Here is a 20334-nt window from a genome sequence, read left to right as displayed (position 1 = left end):
CTAGGCCATTTTTTCTACGGCTGGGAAAAAGGGCTTTTTTTTAATGGGGCAGTAAATGGCCATGGGCTAAAATTAAAAGTAGTGTGCGGCTATTTACTGTCTGAGCACTTACTGCCACACATTGACCTCGCAGTAAGGGCTCACATTCCACTCGTGCAGTAAACAGGCAGCACGCACCAATGTGGCTATCGCTGCCAATTACTGCCGGGAATGCCCCCCCCCCCCCCTCCCTGGTAGAAAATAGAAAAATATTTTCTACTTCAGGAAACAGTGCACATCAACTTTGAAATTACTGCCGGGTGCCCGCGCTACTCTGCGGTACTATCAATTTGGCGCACATTACCCTGTGTTAGCCCTACCACTGCTTAGTAAACGGGCCCCATTAAGCCTAAGACCTTTTAGTTTTTTTGGTACCACAAACTGAAAGTCTTTAATATATTAAAAACAAATCTGTTACTTAAAATGTTTTTTTTCCCCCACAGGGCTGTAGCAGTTTCTCTTGAGATCAGATTAAGCTGACAGTGGAAAAAGTTGTACTGGCCGACATCCTTGGTTTTACTCCAGGGCTCCTCATTTATCTTTAATCATGATGTGAGTACATATTCTTATCTTTGATGCGTTCATCTGCATTACCCTTGAGTGTTAATCACAGGCTAGACCAGACCCTTCAATGAGTCTGGTCCTTACTGTCCATTAAGAAAACTCTGTTTTTAACTATGCAAGGCACTATCACAGTTTTAGCTCCAGGAGTTGTTAATGTTGAACCAGAGGCGTAGCCAGACCTCGCGGTGGGAAGGGCAGGGCCACCGAGACACTAGACCGGGCCTGGGGTAAGGCCGCCCCGCCCCCCTCCGCCGCTGTGGTCTGCGATCTCACCTGCCTGCCTCCATGGCTCCGGGACCCCTTCATTCAAAGCGGCAGTCGCAGATCACGTCTCTTCTGGCCTTCCCTCCCTGTGTCCCGCCCTCATCTGATGTAACTTCCGGTTTCCGCGAGGGCGGAACAAAGGGAGGGAAGGCCAGAAGAGAGGCGATCTGTGACTGCCGCTTTGAACGAAGGGGGCCCAGAGCCGTGGAAGCAGGCAGGGGAGACTGGGGACTGCACCGCCGGCAGCCTGACCCTGGCGCCGTGCTGCCCTTGGAGGCCGGGCCCAGGGAATTTTGCCCCCCCTCTCGGCGGCCCTGGGGAAGGGGTCAGCTCGAGGTGGGAGGGGCACATTTTAGTCTGCTGCCCTGCCGCCTCACCCCCCACCACCCTTTCGCACCCCATAGCAGCAAATACCTTTGTTGGCGGGGGTCAGCAAAACCAGGGGCCAGGATGAAATTTGGGGGGGGGGGGCCAGACCCCCGTGGCCCCACCAGCTACACCACTGTGTTGAACAATCATATCATTGCAATATATCAGAAGTGTGTTATTTAAGCATTTTGCTAGACACAAAGGGGTATGTTTAGTAAGGTGCGTAAGCATTTTTAATGTGCCTTTAAAGTTAAGACGTGTTAAACGCTGACGCGCCTATAGAGCGCCTTTGTAATCACAGGCGAAAGTTAGGCTTCATGTTAGGCAGTAAGGGGCCCTTTTACAAAGCTGTGGGAGGGCTAATGCATGGGTAGCAAGCGCCAAATTGGCACTACTGCCGGGGTAGCGCATGTGCCCAGTGGTAATTCTATTTGGCGTGCGCCGAATCCTGTGGTAGAAAATATTTTTCTATTTTCTACCACGGGGGTGTTCCCGGCAGTAATAGGCAATGCAGTCATGTTGATGTGGGCTTCATGTGTACCACGCGGGTAGCGTGTGAGCCCTTACCGTTAGGTCAATGTCTGGTGGTAAGGGCTCAGGCTGTAAATAGGTGCACGCTAGTTTTAATTTTTGTGCAATGCCCATTTCCCGGCCCATTAAAAAATGGCCTTTTTTCCCACCTGTGGTAAAAGGTGGCGCAGTTTGCACCAAAAAATGTGCCAACACTACTGCAGGACACTTTTTATCACGGCTTTGTAAAAGGACTCCTTAGTTTATTATTATTTTTATTTATTACTTTTGTACCCCGCGCTTTCCCGCTCATGGCAGGTTCAATGCGGCTTACATAGTAGATAGAGTTTCAATGTATTGCAGAGTGAAGTACAAGCTGTAGTAAAGCTGTAGTAACGTAGAATGATAAAAGTAGTTAGGTAGAACAGGAGAAGGGTGGTAGAGGGGGATAAGTTGTATTAGTCGGGGGATTTGGTGTAAGAGAGTAGGGGGAGGGGGAGGGGTTGTGGGAAGACTGGTGGGAGGGGGTCTAGTTCATTGTCATTAACATTTAGTTGGGTGTTGTGTGGATGGGTACATAAGTTTTAAGTTGGATCATTTGGGTAAGCTTGCTTGAAAAGGTGGGTTTTCAGCAATTAAGAACATATTCTATGTAAAATTATTTCTTATCTATCTTGAGAGTTTTGTTTAGTTTTAAGACAATTGGTTTTATCACCTATAGACTTTTGTAACTCACTGATTCAAGGTCATCTGCTGCTATAACCAAAATGCTACAAATGGCATAAAATATGGCCGCCCACCTTTTACCTGAGGCAAAATTTAAACAATACATTACTTCTGTTCTACGTTACCTACATTGGTTGAATTTGTGGCATGGGTTAAGTTTAATATATCCTTGTGACCTTTATGCATATTGGGGCCTTTTTACTAAGGCGCGTAAGCGCCTACCGGCATCCAACGTGTGCCAAATTGGAACTACCGCCCGGCTACCACGTGCCCCAAGCGGTAATTCCATTTTTGACGTACTCCCAATACATGCAGTAGTAATTAGTAATTCTCTCAGCTCCAACCCTCGTCGTCTCTTCACCACCCTTAACTCCCTCCTAAAAGTGCCCCCCGCTCCTACTCCCCCTTCTCTCTCTCCTCAATCACTGGCCGACTACTTCCGCGACAAAGTGCAAAAGATCAACCTTGAGTTCACGACCAAACCTCCACCTCCCCTTCACCCTTTAACCCTCTCCCTCAACCAACCTACCCAGGTCTCCTTCTCCTCCTTTCCTGAGATCACCGAGGATGAAACTTCCCGCCTTCTTTCCTCCTCGAAATGCACCACCTGTTCCTCTGATCCCATCCCCACCAACCTACTCAACACTATCTCCCATACTGTCACCCCCGCCATCTGTCGCATCCTCAACCTCTCTCTCTCCACGGCAACTGTCCCTGACACCTTCAAACACGCTGTTGTCACACCTCTCCTAAAAAAACCTTCACTTGACCCTACCTGCCCCTCTAACTACCGCCCCATCTCTCTTTTACCCTTCCTTTCCAAATTACTTGAGCGCGCCGTTCACAGCCGCTGCCTTGATTTTCTCTCCTCTCATGACATCCTCGATCCACTTCAATCCGGTTTTCGCCCTCTGCACTCGACAGAAACAGCACTCTCTAAAGTTTGCAATGACCTGCTCCTGGCCAAATCCAGAGGTCATTACTCCATCCTCATCCTCCTCGATCTTTCCGCCGCGTTTGACACTGTCAACCATGATTTACTTCTTGCCACGTTATCCTCTTTTGGATTCCAAGGCCCTGTCCTCTCCTGGTTCTCCTCTTATCTCTCCCACCGCACCTTCAGGGTACACTCCCATGGATCTTCCTCCACTCCCATCCCACTATGTGTTGGAGTTCCCCAGGGATCTGTCCTTGGACCCCTTCTCTTCTCAATCTACACCTCTTCCCTGGGCTCGCTGATCTCGTCTCATGGTTTCCAGTATCATCTTTATGCCGATGACACTCAGCTATACCTCTCCACACCTGACATCACCGCGGTGACCCAGGCCAAGGTATCGGCCTGTTTATCCGACATCGCGGCATGGATGTCCAACCGCCACCTGAAGCTGAACATGTCCAAGACCGAGCTCCTCGTCTTTCCTCCCAAACCCACTTCTCCTCTTCCTCCACTCTCTATCTCTGTTGATAACACCCTCATCCTCCCCGTCCCATCTGCCCGCAACCTCGGAGTCATCTTTGACTCCTCCCTCTCCTTCTCTGCGCATATCCAACAGACTGCCAAGACCTGTCGCTTCTTCCTCTTCAACATCAGCAAAATTCGCCCTTTCCTCTCTGAGCACACCACCAGAACTCTCGTCCACGCTCTCATTACCTCTCGCCTTGATTACTGCAACTTACTCCTCACCGGCCTCCCACTCAGCCATCTATTCCCCCTTCAATCAGTTCAGTACGCTGCTGCACGTCTTATATTCCGCCAAAACCGATATACTCATATCACCCCTCTCCTCAAGTCACTTCATTGGCTTCCAATCAGATATCGCATACAATTCAAGCTCCTCCTCCTTACCTACAAGTGCACTCAGTCTGCGGCTCCTCACTACCTCTCCACCCTCATCTCCCCCTATGTTCCCGCCCGTAACCTCCGCTCACAGGACAAAGCCCTTCTCTCAGTACCCTTCTCCACCACTGCCAACTCCAGGCTCCGCTCATTCTGCCTTGCTTCACCCTATGCCTGGAACAATCTTCCTTTACCCATACGCCATGCCCCCTCCCTACCCATCTTCAAATCTCTGCTTAAAACTCACCTCTTCTATGCTGCCTTCGGCGCCTAACCGCTCTAGATAGACAGAATGCCCCTATCTATCCACTCTATCAGATTAACTGTTCACTCGTCCTCTAGATTGTTCACTTGTCTTTAGATTGTTCTCTTGTCTTTTAGATTGTAAGCTCTTTGAGCAGGGACCGTCCTTCTATGTCTAAATTGTACAGCGCTGCGTAACCCTAGTAGCGCTTTAGAAATGCTAGTTAGTAGTAGTAGTAGTAGTATTTTCTACTGCTTGGTGCTTACCCAGTGGTAATCGGCAATTTGCAATTACTCGCCACTTACCGCCCGGTTATTATTATTTGTATCCCACATTCCCCCAACTATTTGCAGGCTCAATGTGGCTTACATAGATTTGTTGACATTGTCATATCAGGATATCAAATACAGTTAGTGGTGTGTAGCGATCAAGAAGGGAAGAGGGAAGAAGGGAGGGAGTGAATTAGATAGCTGTATAAGGTACGCTTTCATAGTTGAGAGGGTTGGTGAGGTGAGTTAATGAGGTTGTGGGTGCTCATTGTAGGCCTTGTTGAAGAGGAATGTTTTCAGCAGTTTTCGAAAGATCGTTGTTTCGTTGATTGCTTTCAAGTCTGTGGGTAGTGCATTCCATAACTGCGTGCTCATGTACGAGAAGGCAGTTAGCATGTGAGACCTTACCGCTAAGTCAGTGGGTGGCGGTAAGGTCTCAGGCCGAAAATGGATGCGCACTGGTTTTAATGTTGCCGCACGTCCATTTTTGGCCACAAAAAAATGCTTTTTTTTTCCAGGCATGCTGAAAAATTGACCTGCGAGCGTCCAAAACATGTGACTACACCAGCGCAGGCCATTTTTTGGTGCACCTTAGTAAAAGGGCCCCATTGTTAGGTGGATTAATACTGCAATATAGAATACTAGCAGTTGAGCCCGTAAAAATGGGCTGGTATTGGGGTTTTCCTTCCTTCCCCCTCCCTCCCTCCCCGCGAGGTCGCCACCGCTACCGTCCCCCTCCCCCCTCCCCCCTCCCCCATCCCCCCCCACCCCGGAGTCGCCGCCATCCCTCCACCCGGCCCGGGCCCTCTCTCTCTCTCCGCTACTAAACTTACACATCCATTCGCCGGAACGCAGCACGCACATCAGCTGAGCTGCCGTCGGCCCTTCCTTCTCTGCCTGTGTCCCGCCCTCCTGTGACGTAACTGTTGGATTATTTGTAGTAAATAATTAGCAGATTTTAGTACACACAGCTTCAGCTTTAGAAATGTTAATTTCTTTCTTCATCTCTCTCTCATTCACCCCTGAATAATTCACTGCTGAGTCACTTTAAAGTTGAAGTAACAAAACATCTGTTTACTCACAGTTTGCAGTTAGATTATAATCAGACAGGCTTATATATACATATTATTATACATTTGTATTATCAGCTCCTTCCATGTGCTTAGATGGTAATGGATGCTCACACCACCATAGATCCTCTCAGGTTAGGAGAGATCATGAGCTCCATGTGCTCCATGTGCTGCATCTGCTGCATCTAACCCCCACAGGAAGTTGCATAGCTGTGTGACCTCTCTAAGTAATTCACATCAGAGGTCACAGAGTAATCACAGAGAAATAATAGGTGACAGGCAATGCATGTAAAATACAATTACATTCCAACAAACCCCTTCTCATGCATAACTGTCATGCAATTATTTATTCATACAAAGTCCAAGCTTTATACGCAGATTCACAAAATGTTCTCTGGGTAACGGTTTGGTCATGATGTCAGCTGTCATCTCACTGGTGTGACAATAGTGTAGACTGATGACCCCTTCTTTCGCCAACTCTCGCACGTTGTGGTATTTCGTTGCGATGTGCTTGGTACGTGACTGAACCTTGTCATTCTGTGACAGTCGGATGCAGCTCTGATTATCTTCCATTATCTGGATTGGTCTCTTTTCAGCTATTCCGAAATCCAGCAAAAGTTTTTCAATCCACATCAGTTCTCTGCACGCTTCCGATACGGCCACGTATTCAGCTTCTGTAGAAGACAGACTCACAATACTTTGTTTATGACTGGCCCATGAAATTTGTACATTTCCATACATAAACACATATCCACTTGTGGATTTATAATCAGAATGATCCCCTGCCCAATCTGAATCACAGTAACATATTAGTTTTGGATTACTATTGGCTGAAATCTTTAATTTACAATCAATGGTACCCTTTAAATACCTTACCATCCTTTTAACTGCAGTCCAATCTGATTTGGTAGGTGAGCTGACCCTTCTGCTCAAAATTCCTACTGCATTTGCTATATCAGCCCTGTATGTGGTAGCTAGATATAAAAGCTTACCTATGGCTGATCTATATTGGAGGTTATCTGGTAAAGGTTCTCTTACTGTTTCATCCTTCAGAAAATCAGTGATCATGGGAGTGCTTACAACTTGGGCATCTTGCATACCTAAACTTTCAATAAGCTCATTTATTTTCTGCTTCTGGCTTAGAAGATAAGAACCATCATTTTGTTTCTCAATTTCTATACCAAGATAGTATGACACATTACCAAGTTCTTTTATCTCAACATTGAGGTTTAAATATTTTACAATGTCCTTGTACTCTTGCTCACTTTTGCTTGCAATGAGCAGATCATCAACAAAAGCTAAAATGTATGCATATTGTCCATTTCTGCACCTAGTGTACAAGCATTTATCTGCTTCACCTTGCTTAAATCCTAAATTTGTCAATATTTCATGCAATTTATCATTCCAACATTCTGCACTTTGCTTTAATCCACAAAGACCTTTGTTTAATTTACACACTAGCTGTCTTTGTTTTGTATTTATGAAACCTGTTGGCTGTTCCATGTACAAATCTTCAGTTATATCTCCGTGAAGAAATGCTGTTTTCACATCAATGTGGTTGACTTGCATGCCTTTTGAGACTGCAATGCTCAGAAGTGTTCTAATTGTCGTGTGTTTCACTACAGGTGCAAACACTTCATCAAAATCTTCTCCATATTTTTGAAGATATCCCTTTGCGACTAATCTGGCTTTATACCTTTCCACTTTTCCTTGTGCATTCCTTTTTAACTTGAATACCCATTTGCATCCTATAGCTTTCTTGCCAGGAGGTAATTTTGTAAGAATCCAAGTATTATTTTTATCCAATGCATCAATTTCTTCTTGTGCAGCTTTATGCCATTCAGCAGCTTCTTCTGCTGGCATTTTCTCAATCTCATCCCATGTTAAGGGCTCTTGAGCTTCTGCTGACTTTGTTAGGTAAGACAGTCTTGGGGGTGGAACACCTTTGTTTTCCCTGGATGAGCGTCTGACAACAGGTTGGTCTGACCTTTCCGCATCCTCTAAATCTGAGAGTACTTCTCCAATTGATTCCCCTTCTCCAACTGTACTGTCTTCTTCAATGATCCTTTCTGTGTCTGTTTCCTCTGCCTGTTCCTCGTTAGATACAGGTGAGTTGCTTTCAGACATCTGCCTTGGTATGGCATTTATATACACTGGCATGTCTATTATGGTTCTAGTTTCATATTCTGGATGATAAGGCTCATCTGGGATAATCCAGCCTTTATCAACCCTTTTGTTTTCATCAAAATATGTAACATGTCTTATGCCAACAATGCCAGTTTTCAGATTCAAAATTCTATATCCTTTGTGTCCTGGAGCATAGCCAACTAAAATGCCCCTTTCTGTTGTGGAATCCAGCTTATGCCTTCTTTGCTTTGGTACATGAGCATATGCTGTACTTCCAAATGTTCTTATGTGTGACAGGTTTGGCTTCCTACCATGCCATGTCTCATGTGGTGTGCGCTCAGCGCCTTTAGTTGGCATTCTGTTTTGTAGGTACACTGCTGTGAGAATGGCTTCCCCCCATAGTCTTTTAGGGAGATTGCTATCTGACAGCATACATCTGGTCATTTCCACAAGTGACCTAAATTTTCTCTCTGCAACAGAATTTTGCTCTGGTGTATAAGCTACTGTTGTGATATGTTGAATGCCTTCTTGTTCTAGAAATGTGCGCATGCTTTGTGAAGTGAACTCACCACCATTGTCGGTCTGAAGAACCTTTGGTTTTCTTTCAAATTTATTGCTCACCATGGCTACGTATTTCTTCAGCATGTCTGTGACTTGACTTTTTTCTTTCAGCAAATAGGCCACACAGTATCTAGAGAAATCATCCAAGAATATTAGCACAAATCTGTTATTTCCCAATGATGGGATATTAAACGGTCCACATATGTCACTGTGTATTAAGTCCAGCACTTTATTACTCCTATTTCCTGTGTATGCAGGAAATGAGGGTCTCACACCTTTTTGAGTAACACAGTCTATGCATTTCTCCATTTTACCAGCATCTGCACTTATCTGAATGCCGGTGGCCAGTTGCTTACTGTAAAGATCCTGGATCACCTTAGAATCACGATGTCCCAGGCGGCGGTGCCAGATTTCCAGACTACATTTACCATCATTCTTCCTTACTTGCGCCATATGTGAGGCTTCACCTGAAATGTTCAGCTTATAAACATCATTATGCATAAAAGCTTCAGCATACACTTCATCATTTTTAGAGATTGTGCACTTACTGTTTTCAAAATGAATCACAAATCCCTTCTTATCTAATGTAGATACACTAAGCATATTGCAAACTGCTTGGGGAATATACAAGACATCACTTACAGGAATTTCTTTAACTTCATTAGACACTTTGCATTTTAAGAATCCAATACCTTTTGCTTGGATCTTAGCAGTCCCTGCGTTTGCAGTTTTAAGAATACCTTCCTCTGGACACATTTCCTGAAAGAAATTCTTACAATTGGTTAAATGGCATGTGCTCCCTGAATCCAAAATCCAAGTACTTTCATTTGAATTATTATTTACCATAGTCAAAGATTTTTCTGCCATTAGAAAGCCCTTGTGTTTATCTTTGTCCTTCATACATTTCCTGGTTTGAAAATTCTTTAGTTCCATTGGCTTAGGTGAGCTAGAGGGAGTGTTTTGTGTTTCCTTACACCATTTAGATACATGTCCCTCCTTTCCACATGAGTAGCAAATCAGCTTGCCCTTGGGTGGAGTTTTCCCATAGCTCCGCCTTCCTCTGTTCTTTGCCAAGAAATTTGTTTCATTTCTCTCTGACTTGCTTTGAGAACACATCTCCTCAGAATCATTTATTATGCATTCCTGCCTTAGTTTTGATGTTGCCTGTTCAAAAGATTGCCCTTCAATGGCCTCATTTACAGACCTAAAAACATCAAACTTCTTTGATAGTGAGGTAAAAAGAAATGCTCTTTTCAATGCATCACACATGGGAATTCCTGAAAGTTCTAACTTTTGAAATGAAGACATAAGATGCATAATGTGATCATTACATTTACTTTTATCCCTTAATTTGGTTTCATTCAACTCTGCCAACCAAATTGGTTGCTGCTTTGCATATGTAGTTGCATACATAGTTCTCAGTTTATATAAAATGTCCTTTGGTGTATCTTTTCCCTCCACTAATATGGCTTGTTTCTCTGAGAGAGCTTCCAAAAGCATGCACTTCACATAATAGTTTGCATTGTCCCATTCAGCCATATTTTCAGCTGTTCTGTCTTGGTCTAAGCATATATTTAATCTTTTTGCTCGAAGGAGACATATGAATCTTAATTCCCACTGCTGATAATTAAACTCATTTAATTTAGGCACCTTGAGAGAGTAGAACAATAGTGAATTTCTTCCCTCAGCCATTTTCTTAGCCTTCTGTCTGCTGTGTGGGGGGAGAGAGAGACAGACTGAATCTTTCCTTTAAAACTTAAGAGAAAAATGTGGCCTTTTTTTTTTTCTGCCTGGTAATATTTCTCTTCTTTTTCAATTCCTGAGCCCCTGGGCCCATAACCCTTTTGTTGGATTATTTGTAGTAAATAATTAGCAGATTTTAGTACACACAGCTTCAGCTTTAGAAATGTTAATTTCTTTCTTCATCTCTCTCTCATTCACCCCTGAATAATTCACTGCTGAGTCACTTTAAAGTTGAAGTAACAAAACATCTGTTTACTCACAGTTTGCAGTTAGATTATAATCAGACAGGCTTATATATACATATTATTATACATTTGTATTATCAGCTCCTTCCATGTGCTTAGATGGTAATGGATGCTCACACCACCATAGATCCTCTCAGGTTAGGAGAGATCATGAGCTCCATGTGCTCCATGTGCTGCATCTGCTGCATCTAACCCCCACAGGAAGTTGCATAGCTGTGTGACCTCTCTAAGTAATTCACATCAGAGGTCACAGAGTAATCACAGAGAAATAATAGGTGACAGGCAATGCATGTAAAATACAATTACATTCCAACAGTAACGTCATCGAGGGCGGGACACAGGCAGGGAAGGAAGGCTGATGGCAGCTCAGCTGATGTGCATGCTGCGTTCCGGCGAATGGATGTGTAAGTTTAGTAGCGGAGAGAGGGCCCGGGCCGGGTGGGTGTGTGTGTGTGTGTGTGTGTGGGGGGGGGGTAACGGTAGCGGTGACCTCGGGTGGGCGGGTGCGGTATCAACCTCGGCAGCGCAGTTTCCCTCTCTGTCCCGCCCTCGTCATCACGTATTGACGCAGGGGCGGGACAGAGAGGGAAGTCTCTACTGCGCATTTGCAAGTGAGTTGGTCACTCGCCGTTTATATGTTTGATATGCAGACGCTATTCAGGTTTTTTTTTTTTTCAATCTGAACCTACTGTGTCAGCGTCTATTGGCTGTTTATGTCTTTATTTACAGACCATTAATGTTTGGTTTGAACACAAATAGGTTGAAATTAAATATGACAAAACGTTCAAGTTTCATTTTTGACTAGTCATCCAGTAGTTGTCAAAATTGGACTATTGTAATCTGATTTTCTCAGGAACATCCATCTTCTACACTTACAAACAATTCAGAATACTGCAGTTGGACTAATTTACTCCTTAAGTAAATATGACAGGATTTCAAAATTTTGTTTATTTATTAGGATTCATTTGCTGCCTTCTTGAAAGAATTCAATACAGGCAGTGTACAGTAAGAATAAATCAAACCTAAGCAATAAACAATTACATTAGTAAAAATATTCAAATAGCAATACAAAGTATGGCATAGTACTACTTACAACGTCAATAGTGGAGGCGTGGCCTAGTGGTTAGAGCACTGGTCTTGCACTCCAGAGGTGGCCGGTTCACATCCCACTGCTGCTCCTTGTGATCTTGGGCAAGTCACTTAATTCTCTATTGCCTCAGGTACAAACTTAGATTGTGAGCCCTCCTGGGACAGGGAAATATCCAGAGTACCTGAATGTAACTCACCTTGAGCTACTACTGAAAAAGGTGTAATCTAAATAAATAAATCCATGATAAAACATTTTAATAGGCAGCATAGGGTATAAGCTACTATGGAATATATAGGGGTCCTTTTACTAAGCTGTGTAAGGGTCTACGCGCACCCAACATGCACCAAAATGGAGTTACCCCCCCCCCCCCCCCCCCCAGCTACTGCATCTGAAAAATAATTTTTATTTTCAGCGTTGACACGCATAGGTCAATACTGCCCAATTACCACATGAGACTACCGCTAGGCCAATGGCTGGTGGTAAGGTCTCAGACCCAAAATGGATGCGTGGCAATTTTCATTTTGCCACACGTCCATTTTTGACAAAAATGTTAAAAAGGTATTTTTTATAGGTGCGCTGAAAAATGATTCTGTGTGCGCCCAAAACACGCATCTGCACTACCGCAGACCATTTTTCAGTGCACCTTTGTAAAAGGGCCCCATGGATAGGTAAGAGAGTAAGAGGAGTTAGAACATAATTTAAAGAAAGGTGCATATGAGGTCAGAGAGATGATTAAATGTTTTCTCAGCTAGGGTAGGAGTGCTGTATGTGCAGCCTGTGTCACTCCTTGTGTGTGTTTTTGTGTGTGTGTGTGTGTGTGTGTGTGAGTGAGACTAAGCAATTAGTTACTTCTTTCATTAAAGGCCTGATTGAAGAGCCAAGCTTTCACCTGCTTCCTGAAGTAGAGATAGTCTTGTGTTAAGCGAAGCCTTTCAGGGAGTGCATTCCAGAGTGTGGGGGCTATACCAGAGAAGGCTCACTTGCAGATATCACATCAGGTAATGTCTTTTGGAGAGGGTGTGGTTAGGGATACCCCTTGGGAGGACTGTTATCATGGCATGCACAACTGGGATAAGATTTTCCTTCTTGATGTAAAGAAAGAGGCAGCGTAGATGTCGTAAATACTAGAAACAGCTCTTAAAGGTTGCTTGGATTTGGGGAATCAGAGTAAGTGTTGAATCTTCTTAACTGTATTCCAAGGTTCCTGACTGATATGAGGGAGAGTTCGTACTTCGCAAAAGAGATTTTGATGTCGGGTACGTGTCCACTTCTGTTAGGGACACAGAGAAGCTCAGTTTTACTTGGGTTCATGCAAAGTTTGTTGTGCTTAGCCCATTCTTGAATTGATGTTAGACAGGCAGTGGCGTACTAAGGGGTGGGGGCGGTCCGCTCCGGTTGCACGCCGCTGGGGGGGTGCCGCGCCTCTGTCGGCAACTCTCGTTCTCTGCTCCCTCTGGCCCCGGAACGGGTTATTTCCTGTAATGGGGCAGAGGGAGCAAGGAACGAGCGTTGCTGACAGACGCGCACCGCCACCCCCCAGCAGGTAAAGATGCACCGGGAGGGGGTGTCGTTTTGCTGGGGGGAGCTGCCCATTTCTCGTCCCCTGTCCCGCCCCTTCCACGCCCTCACCTCCCCCCTGTCATCTCTCCTCCCCCTCCCCTCCCCTCCCCTTACTCTGCTATCCCAATCCCTGGTGGTCTAGAGGTACCTCTTCGGGGCAGGAAAGAGCCCCCTCTTTCCTGCCCGGAGCTGCTAGCTGCCCTGCATCCTCCTCCTGTCCTGGTGAGTCCAGCTCTCGGTGTTTCAAAATGGCCGCTGAGAGTTGAAGCAGCCTCGCGCGCCTAGATGCTTACACGGTTTAGTAAAATGGCCCCTGAATGTGTTGGATGTGCCCTCTTTCCAGCTGATTCACTTGGAATAATATAGGCCAAAAATGTATTATGTCATTGTCATTAAGAACAATTAAGAAGCTGGATCAGTTTAAAAAGGCATTGAAGACTTGTCATTTTCAGTGTGCCTTTAACAGCAACAGTTGAGGAGTCATCGATATATAGATCTGAAGAATCAGTTTTTGTTGTGGAATTTTTATTGCTGTCTGATGTGTGATGTTTTATAATTTATATGTATCAATAGGTATGTATGATTGAAAACCATTGAGAATTGTAGATCATGCAGTCTATAAATTTTATAAAGTAAATATATAAAAGATTAGTAATGTTATTCAAGACATTTTAGTGAACCTTTTGCAATTGGTGATTTCCGTAGCAGTGAACCATCAAAAAAGTTCTTTGTGTTCACAATCAGAAGGCCTAGACATTGAACTTAAGGAGCTGATATTCAGCAGTGGTGGCAAGCAGCTTAAATTAAATGCTGAGGCACCAGCATTTAAATATTAATATATTTATTCAGAGCCGTGACATTTATAGTACACCCAGGGAATTATGTGCCAAAAATTACAGATCCACTATTAATAATCTATAACCCATCACTGAATTCATCTATGAATAGAGAGTGGCCAGCGTAGCACCAATTTTTAAAAAAGGGATGAATCCTGAAACTACAGACTGGTGAGCCTGACATCAGTGCTGGGCAAAATGATAGAAATTTTTAGAAAGAACAAAATGACTGAATACATAGGTAGACCTGGTTGGATGGGACAAAGTCAACCTGGATTTAGCCAAGGGAACTGTTGTCTCAGCAATCTGCCTCATTTTTAGAAGGCATGAATAAGCATGGATACAGGTGAGCTGGCTGATGACAAACAGCATTTTAGAAAGGTCGTCCAAATTGGAATTTAGATATCCAAGTTAGGACATATGACTTTCAGCTAGTATCTTACAATGGGATCTGTAGACATAGAGCCTAATCTAAAATACATGATGCAATGGACGTTCATATGCCGGTGATATGAAACATCTCTGTGTCAGCATATGAATGTCTGTGTTATGAAATGGCGACATAGACATTTATGTGCTGGAACCTAAATGGTTATGTCAGTCATTTAGAAACAGAGGTTCCTTTTACTAAGGTGCGCTGAAAAATGACCTGCGCTAGTGTAGGTGCGTATTTGGAATGTGCACAGATCCGTTTTTCAGCAAACCTGTAAAAAATGACTTTTTTTATTTGACAAAAAAATGGACGTTCGGCAAAATAAAAATTGGCGCGCGTCCATTTGGGGTCTGAGACCTTACCTCCACCCATTCACTTAGCGGTAAGGTCTCACGCATTAACCGGGAGGGAATTGTCAACGCGCATACAGTGCTGATTACCGCCCGGTTTTCGCCAGGTGCCGGACAATAAACTATATTTTCTGACATGCGTAGTGGACACGCGTAAAAAATGAAATTACCGCCCGGGCCATGCGGTAGCCGGAAAGTAACTCAGAATTGACGTGGATTGGGCATGCATAGGCCCCAACACGGCTTAGTAAAGGGGCCCAATAGATGTCTATTTCTCCCAAAGCAGTTATAGAGTCCAAATGGTTGGAGGAGGTGATCTTTTCTAATCCCTCCAGTTCAATGCTGCTCAGTAAGGAGCCCTTTTACTAAACCGCGTAAGCATCTACGCTCGTCCAATGCGTGCCAAAATGGAGTTGCTGCACGGCTACCACATGGCTCTTGTGGTCATTTCATTTTTGGCGTGCATCCAATACACGCGTCCAAAAAATAATTTTTATTTTCGGCCATGCCCCAAGTGGCATTTGGTGCATGTAGGTCATTACTGCCCAATTACCATGTGAGAGTTTACCGGTAAGGTCACAGCGGGAATTTTTATTTTGCCGCACGTCCATTTTCAGCAAAAATAAAGCCCTTTTTTACAGGTGCGCTGAAAAATGGATTGGCGCACACCCAAAACCTACGACTACACTACCACAAGCCATTTTTCAGTGCACCTTAGTAAAAGAACCCCTAAGAGTATTTATGTCCGAGATAGTAGGTCTAACTTCTATCATCCATCTTTTTGGACATAGTCGTGCTCTCCCCTTCTGAAATTTATTTATTTTATTTATTTATTGCATTTGTACCCCACATTTTCCCACCTTTTTGCAGGCTCAATGTGGCTTACAGAGTATGGTTATGATAAAGTCGTTACATGATTTAAATACAGTTGATCATAAGCTGAGGTATAAGAGGATTTAGATGGAAAGGTGTTAGGTAAGGTCGTGTGAGAGGTGTTTTTGGTGTACTTGGGTGGTTTAAGGAATGAATTGTTTCATTGAGGATGACTTTTGTAGGCTTTGTTGAAGAGATGTGTTTTCAAAGCTTTGCGGAAGCTGGTTAGATTGTTCATGGTTTTCAGGGCCTTGGGTAAAGCGTTCCAAAACTGTGCTTCTGTAAGCAAAGGTCGTAGCATAAGCCTGTTTGTATTTCAGTCTTTTACAGCTGGGGAAGTTCAGATTGAGGAATTTGCGGGCCGATCTTTTGGTTTAACATGTCACATGCCCTTTTACCATTTGGATGAACATAAATGTCTGTGTATGATGGAGATCTAAGTGATGGTTTATGAATGTCCAAAACATGATTGGTGCTTCTAAAATGAACATCGTAGTGTTTCCGGGTTTTTAGAAAGCATTTGATAGAGTCCCTCATGAAAGACTCCTAAGGAAATTAAAAACCCACGGGATAGAAAGCAATGTGCTGTTGTGGATTGGGAACCACTTAAAAGATTGAAAACAGTGAGTAGAATTAAATGAGTAATTTATTGGAGTATCCCATGTAAATGGTGATTTCACAAAGCTGTTTATACAGGGAGATACACAACATTTCAAGCAGTTGTGGTTTGGGCTTGTTTTGTGTGAGGCAAAAATCTACATATGTATTTTACAAAGGGAATACATGTTTATAGGGGAAAAAATTCCTTTTCAGATTTTACACCAGTTGAAAGGCAAGCATAGAATTTTTAGAAGTGCTGGTTTTGGCAGGGCTTTACATGAGGGATTAAGGAAGTAACTCTCTTTTTAATCCCCCTTTGTGTATTTCTGCCTCCAAAATGAAAAAGAAAAAGTGCAGCCTAACTACTTAATTGGCTGCACTTACATCTAAGGGGTCCTTTTACTAAAGGGTTGATGTGCGGTAAATCGGAACTACCACAGGCCTAATGCGGCCTACAGCAGTAGTTCTGCCCTCTACACATGGTACTTCAAGCTCTACTGGAAATTCCAGAAAAATATTATCGCAGGGGGTTACCCAATGGGTAACCCCTGGGTTATATTGGGTTACACTGCCCAGTTATCGCTGGGTTAGTGCGGGAGCCCTTACCACCACCTTAATGGGTGGTGGTAAGTGCTACCCCCAAAATGGCTGCACAGTAAGTGCAAACTTACTGCATGGACATTTCTTTTTTTTTTAGTTTTTTACCCACTATTATTATTATTAGCATTTGTATAGCGCTACCAGACGAATGCAGCGCTGAACACCTGACACAGAGAGACAGTCCTTGCTCAAAAGAGCTTACAATCTAAAAAAAAAAATACAGACAGACAAGACAATTAATGGCGAGGGAAGTACTGGGTGAGAAGGAACAAGGGGAGGGCAATTGAGTAGTGGCTAGGAGCCAAAAGCAGTGGTGAAAAGGTGGGTTTTCAGCACAGATTTGAAAACAGGTAGAGATGGAGCTAGACGTACAGGCTCAGGAAGTCTATTCCAGGCATAAGGTGCCGCGAGGGAAAAGGAACGAAGCCTGGAGTTAGCAGTGGAGGAGAAGGGGGACGACAAGAGAGATTTGTCCAGTGAGCGGAGTTCACGGGGAGGAATGTAGGGAGAGATGAGAGTGGAGAGGTAATGGGGGGCTGCAGAATGGATGCATTTAAAGGTCAGTACGAGAAGTTTCAACTGAATGCGGAAGCGGACAGGGAGCCAGTGAAGTGACTTGAGGAGTGGGCTAGTGTGGGTATAACGATTTTGGCGGAAAATAAGTCGTGCTGCAGAATTTTGGACAGATTGGAGAGGAGAGAGATGGCTGAGTGGAAGACCAGTGAGAAGCAAATTGCAATAATCCAAGCGAGAGCTGACACTGCGGTAAAAAGGGCCTCAGCGCATGGCAAAAGTGACCACTGCTGCTAGCACAGGGCTCCTTTTACTGCTGCTTAGTAGAAGGGCCCCTAAGTTTATAAAAATTGGCCAGCAACACGTGGAAATGGCACCATTTACTTTTTCCACATGCAGAGCCAGCCCAGCCTATGGACCAGGTGAGGCATTGGTTTAGGGTGCGGGTGATAAAGGGCACCAAACCCTTATCAAGCTTCTCTCTTTCTCTCTCTTTCCTTACCCCTGCAGGTTGGAGGAGGGCAGTGGGGGGGGGGGGGGGGGGGGGGGGGGGGGGGGAGGGACTTCAGAGAAAGGGGAAACTACCAGATCCCAGGTGGGGGGAGGGGAGCGATAATGCGAAAGTTGGCTCAGGGTACCACAGTCCCTTGTTCCAGCCCTGTCCACGTGTATATTTGTAAAATGGTTTCTTCTGTTGTGCTTACTGGCAAAAAACATATTCACTCCTGCATTTCTTTATAGGTATTTTACAAAAGGCTTCACATTTGGCAGTCTTTTGTAAAATACTACAGGAACCGAGCACATCCTGAGCTAAATATCTGAATTCTGATCTCCACATAAATGGGCCTTTGCATGTTTTCTTTGTTTTGTTTATTAGGGGGGAGGGGGATAGATTTTAAAAGGTATCACCTTAATTATCAGCCATTTTCCAGCTGTGGGAAGAAATGGCCTTAGCGCATGAGCACATGCAAAGGTCACGTTTTCCCGCACCATTGTAAAAGGCCCCTTGTGTTGTAACAAAAATGTCTGGGGCAGGTGGCACTTTTTTAAACTAACCAATTTATTGAGGCATGAGCTTTTGATCAAAAGCACATAAGCACCGCCATACTGGGAAAAGACCAAGGGTCCATCAAGCCCAGCATCCTGTCTCCGACAGCGACCAATCCAGGCTTCAAGAACACGGGGAACCCCCCCCCCCCCAAAAAAAAATAAATAAATAAATAAATAAATAAATTTATAATGTTCAATGGACTTTTCCTTCAGGAATCTGTCCAAACCCCCCTTAAACTCTGTAAGGCCAGCTGCTGTCACTACATTCTCCGCCAACGAGTTCCAGAGTCCAACTACATGCTGAGTAAAGAAAAACTTTCTTCTATTTGTTTTAAATCTACCATATTCTAGCTTCATCTTGTGTCCCCTGGTTTTGTTGTTGTTTGAAAGTGTAAACAAACGCTTCACATCTGTCCGCTCTACTCCGCTCATTATCTTGTAGACTTCTATCGTATCACCCCTCAGCTGCCTTTTCTTCAAGCTGATGAGTCTAACGATGCGACTGATATAGTGGACTCTAGTACTCGACAGCGCAGGCCTCAATAAATTGTTTAGGCTATAAGATGCCACCTGCCTTTGCCATTAATGTTAACATGTAGCCAATGCTATTGGGAGTCCTTTCTACACTGAACACTGCACATAAACTTTTATATTAAAAAGTTGAATGAAAATGCAAATGGTATTTCAGAAAACAAATTGCATTTATCACTTAAAAAAAAAGGCTCTCAGCAACTTAAGGAAGACAAAACACAAGTGGCACTGAATTAGATGTATTTCTCTTTTATCATTTGGAAAGCATTTCAATAGACTCTTATCAAAGCTAACACTGGAGTCATGTGCTTTCATGCAGCCTATTTGTTTTAGAATATCAACATTTTCTAATTCAGCCTCTTGTGATCTTTTGGATTGCTAAAATTGTTAAATCTCCACTGAAAAAATGTGGAAACTCTCAAATGAATTTTTTGTTCGAAATATTCAATCAGATAATACCAGTAGATGAATAATGATGCCTCTCGAGGATTTGTTTCATGAAGTGTAAAATACTTTTAAAAGTGTATTGAAGCAAAATGAGTCTACGAAATATTCGTAGCATAATTAAAAGAAAAAAAATGATCATAAACCTGAGAAATGATACATATTTGCTGTTTACCACTGCTAAGATGTCTGCTTGCAGAATTAAATAATGCAAAGAAGACAACATAAATACAGTGAAACCTCGGTTTTCGTTGACTTCGGTTATCGTCGGTTTCGGTTTTCGTTGATTTTTTCAGTGAAAATTTTGTCTCGGATTTCGTTGGATGCCTCGGTTTTCACTGCTAATTTTACAAAAACAAAGGGCAACCCACACGTTCTCCTGCTCATTGGATTTACATTGATTCATATGAAAATAATTGCCTCAGTTTTCATCTGTTTCGGTTTTCGTTGATTGTTTTCAGACAGATTATCAATGAAAACCAAGGTATCACTGTATAGCATAAATATAAATGTTCCACTCAGTGTGGAAACTCAAGCGTGTGAAACCATTCTTCCCGAGGGAAATATTTTGACACTTGATACAATGGTACTGAGCCAAGCAGACTACTGCAACGGAATCTACGTGGGCATTAAAGAACAAATCATAAAGAAACTCCAGACTGCTCAAAACAGAGCAGCCAGGCTTATATTTGGAAAATCGCATTTTGAAAGTGCCAAACCCCTCCAAGAAAAACTTCATTGGCTCTCAAAGAACGTATCAATATGCTGGGTGCTGCCGTCCATCAAAAATCTGCTCCATGACCCATAAAATCATCTATGGCGAAGCCCCAGGATACATGAAAGACCTCATAGACCTCCCAACCAGAAACACAACAAGATCAGCTCG

General features: G+C 43.7%; 1 protein-coding gene across 1 annotated transcript in view; it reads left to right on the top strand.

Moving 5' to 3' along the window:
- The first annotated feature begins 522 nt into the window (after window positions 1-522).
- Window positions 523-20334, top strand: part of LOC115472873 (disabled homolog 1-like) — a 610553-nt gene continuing 590741 nt past the window's right edge. The window contains exon 1 of the mRNA XM_030207354.1: window positions 523-591. The gene's annotated coding sequence lies outside the window, so the exon portion shown is untranslated. The remainder of the gene's footprint in view (window positions 592-20334) is intronic.

The sequence above is a fragment of the Microcaecilia unicolor genome, chromosome 6, assembly GCF_901765095.1.
Source record: "Microcaecilia unicolor chromosome 6, aMicUni1.1, whole genome shotgun sequence".
Taxonomy (NCBI): domain Eukaryota; kingdom Metazoa; phylum Chordata; class Amphibia; order Gymnophiona; family Siphonopidae; genus Microcaecilia; species Microcaecilia unicolor.
This window is presented reverse-complemented; position numbering and strand designations above follow the sequence as displayed.